Source organism: Triticum urartu, unplaced genomic scaffold, assembly GCF_003073215.2.
Source record: "Triticum urartu cultivar G1812 unplaced genomic scaffold, Tu2.1 TuUngrouped_contig_5458, whole genome shotgun sequence".
Taxonomy (NCBI): Eukaryota; Viridiplantae; Streptophyta; class Magnoliopsida; order Poales; family Poaceae; genus Triticum; species Triticum urartu.
In genome coordinates this window covers 5,757-9,936 of record NW_024116135.1, presented here as the reverse complement: position 1 = coordinate 9,936, position 4,180 = coordinate 5,757, and the positions used below count along the sequence as shown (strand labels likewise).

The window sequence follows — 4,180 nt, the reverse complement described above, 5'->3', positions numbered from 1 at the left end:
CATGAATGGAAGGTCGAACGCTGTCTTCTGCTTGTTGGTCCTGTTGAATACCCTAGCATTCTTCTGCTTCCACAGGGCCCGCGCTACTGTCGTCACCATCGTATCAAAACCTCTATGGTCAGCTCCTCTGAATCACGTGCGTGCTGCAAGCCACCACTCCGTGAACACATCAGTCTCTACCGGTCCTTGCACGTTGATCTCAAGAAGACCGAACACTCTGTGCCACACCTCTTGAGCATAGATACAATTCGCCAGGATATGGCCCACATTATCTTCCGCCTGCATGCACGTGTAATAGGCCGGCGGGTGGTCCTGTAGCCTGTGTCTGGCTCTTCTATCCGACGTCCACAACCTGTTCTGTAGGGCAAGCCAGGTGAATAGTTTGCATTTAAGCGGTGCCCATCTCCTCCATGTGCATTTCGCGGTGGGCGATCTAGTCAGCTCGGAGCAGAGGTAGCGATCTAGTCAGCTCGAAGCAGAGGTAGTGATAGATCGACTTGGCCGTGTAGGAGCCTGGAAACTGTAAGTGAAGACACTATTTATGTGAACGGAGGGAGTACTTTAGATTCTCCTTGTATCCTTGTGGCATGATTTAATTATTTTTTGAACAGTCATGGTATGAATTCTAGTCCCCTTGAATCCTACTCCCTCGGAATTCTAAATATTAGTCTTTTTAAAGATTTCAATATGAACTACAAACGGATGTATATAGACATATTTTGGAATATAGATTCAGTCATTTTGCGTTGTATGTAGTCAATATTGAAATCTCTAAAATGACTTATATTTAGGAACAAAGAGAGTAGTTTCACGAGAATAATTCCGACTCTACAATTCTTTTGACTTTTGTTCAACGGATTAGCAAGGTAGTAATTTTTGACTTCAGCCCAATAAACTTACTGAACTAGTGTGATTAGTCTACTCGGTTGATTAGTTGATAGTATAAACTAGTGATGTACGTATGGATTGAGAGCTGCCACCAGGGTGGCCGTGCCGCCCCGGGTTGGTCGACCATCATTTGCAGCGTACAAGAGGTTTGGAGAAGCGACTCTGCTGGATTAGTCCAGCCGTGGATTAGTCCAGCGTACAAGAGCCATCGAAATTCGAAATGGCTGGGCGTCAATCACGCGATAACTAATAGCATGCCGAAAATTTCATATGCTCTGAGTGCACTGATGTCAGGTGACCTCGTTCTAGTGCCAGGTGTTAGGATAAATAAATAAATAAACCAAATTTAAATAAAGTACTCCTATACGGGTGTGGCGACCCTGGAAAAGGGCGCTTTTGTAATAAAAAAGAAAATCCAAGGTCCAAGACGTCAGATCTTAAAGGGTGCAGTCTTGTAAATAATAATCTTAAAGGGTGTATCTGCAATAGGAAACAACACCCAATTTGGAGATGGAAGCAGTGAGGATCTTGCCAAACAGAAAGAGGACCACTTTGTAAAAGAGCTGTATGCACAAGGGGCTGAACAGAAGGCTCCAGGGACCGGCGCGTGAAATCCCAAAAAAATTTGGACCATTTCTCGATTTGTGCGTGTCATCCTTGCGCAGGGGCCATGCTAATCTTCTCTGTATCGTTCCAATTTTATCGGATGTCCCCGAAGGGACGAGTCTGTGTGCAGCGCGCGGCTTATAAACTGGTCTTGCTCTCCTTCGCTAGCCGATGTGGGACTAAACGAACGAGCCTTCTGCTCCCCGCGTGGTTCGTCCAGACGGAAGCGCCGTCGGAACGTGCGGTGGGCTACGAGTAGGCTGGATCTCTCGGTGTGGCCCAAAATAGTTGGAGGCCGTAATGGGCCTTCATGCTTGTAGGGAATACTGAGCCTTCGTGTTTTTTCTTGGAGGAATACTGAGTCTTCGTGTTAGTCTGCCGATGTGGGGGGTTCCTTTTTCTTTTTGAGCTGCGATGCGGCGGCTTCTTTTTTCACCGTGGGGGAGAACGCTGGTTATTTGACTGGTTTTCTCTCGATGTAAAGCAACATGGAGGCAGCTGCATAAACGTGTACGTACATTTGTACAAACGCGTATGTACATTTGTTCCGAGCTTTCATGCTGGGAGCAGATTTACAAGACAAGTCCTCGCAGAGTTTTGCTTCAAAGATTATAAATTATAGAGTTAAATACATCACAGGTGCCTTAACCTGTCCGTTGCGGTCAGTATAGTATCTAAACTTGTAAAATACACAAAAATGGTGCTATAACTTGTCGCACGGTGCATGTATGGTGCCTCCGCCCGTATGCCACCATATGTGTTGTCCACGTGGAGTGACAACTGGTGGTTGACCCAGATGTCAGTGGGTGTGAGCGATGCCTGTGCTGGGTGAAATGCGTCCGAGTTTTTGTGTGTAAAAAATCCCCTAAGATTTAATTAAAGTCACAAATAAACCCTTGCTCTGTATATGCCGATAACAGGAAAAATAAAAATAAACTGTGTCTTTGAATTGGTTTCGACCCTGGTACATCCAAGGTTAAATAGCTAGTACGCACGCTAGCCACCAAAACAAATAGTACTTTATGTACAGTTGTTAGCTAGAAAGTCTATCTATCGCTCTGTAATTTTTATCCTGTTTTTTAAGTTACTGTTTGATTTTTATGATATACAATATTTTAATATTAAAATACACTAATTATCAATATGTGATTGTATATCTAAATTTTTATTCTATTTTTTATTATTTGTAGTTCAAAGATTTAACCATGAACTTTTTCTAAAATTTATGTTGATTTAAACAATTCAACATATATTATAAAATATTACAAATTTGTTTTGCATCTTCAGTCAGGACCACAAGCATGCAGATTATTTTGTATCTTCGTTGCATTTTTAGAATACATAATTATTAAAAATCAACAACGTTATATTTTGAAAATTGTTCAACATGTATTAAAAATCATTGTGTAGAAACAATAAATTTTATAAATGTGTTAACACATGTTTGTAGAAATGTAAGAATAATTTTACACTAAATTTTTTAATACACATTGAACATTTTATGAAATAGATGTTGTAATTTTTTTGAATGCATCGCATACATTTTTGAAAAATACATTTATAATTTATTAATACACGTGAGAATTTTCCAAAAATATGATGATTTTTTTAAAAGCACTAAAACTTTTTTAAGTTGATGGTAGGTAATATGTTGAATAGTTCTTTTTTTCAAACGTGAGACATTCTTAATATTTTTTTCAATTTCAAACAAATCAATTTTTTCTTTTTTATTTCACCCAGTTTCTTGGTAAAATAGAAGCGTATTAGGATATTGCACAGTCAACTATTATAGGCGTAGTGATTAGCACATGTGTGTAGGCTGTTCGCCCTTGTACGTTCGAATCTTGCCAGGAACTTTTTTTATTGCTATTTTATCTCATGTGCTGACATGCGAGGCCTAGATGTGATAGGTGGGATCGATGCAGTTTGACGTATTTAAATAAAATGTCAAGAGCTTTTGTGAAAATTATATAAAGTACAAGGAGTTTTCTGTAAAACAACCATGACGACACTCCTCTCACACCTTATTACTATTTTATCTCATGTGCTGACATGCGAGGCCTAGATGTGATAGGTGGGATCGATGCAGTTTGACGTATTTAAATAAAATGTCAAGAGCTTTTGTGAAAATTATATAAAGTACAAGGAGTTTTCTGTAAAACAACCATGACGACACTCCTCTCACACCCACTGACATGTGGGCCGATGTCACGTTGGCACGCCATGTGGGCAGTGCATATGCCGGGATACGGTCGGAGGCACCGTATTTGAACGCTCGGACAAGTTACGGCACCAGTTTTGTGTATTTTATAAGTTTAGGCACCAAAGTGACCGCACCAGACAAGTTGAGGTACCCGTGGTGTATTTGACTCTAAATTATATGATCCCCGGAGTTGGCAGTTCTGCAAATCATTGGTCCACATCAATGATTTACTAACCATACCAGATATCCCAATTCATAGCAGAGTTTTCAAATGAAGTGTACAAAACTGCCAGATTCGCAAAGTTTTACAAAAATCTTCTCTAGGTTGAGACATGCGTGACACAGAAATATATTTTTAGAAAGGCATAAGATATTTTTTTCTTTTTTGGCAATAATCTTAACTGCTAGAAAAAAAAAACGCTGCCACGCCCAGCCCAGACACGAGCCATACGTGACACAGAAAGACTAGAAGAAGAAAGCCAC

General features: G+C 40.3%; 1 non-coding gene across 1 annotated transcript; it reads right to left on the bottom strand.

The window, feature by feature from the left end:
* Positions 1-1,507: 1,507 nt before the first annotated feature.
* Positions 1,508-1,610, bottom strand: LOC125529253. Its single transcript, XR_007292597.1, has one exon. It is a non-coding gene; the product is annotated as a U6 spliceosomal RNA (small nuclear RNA).
* Positions 1,611-4,180: the final 2,570 nt, after the last annotated feature.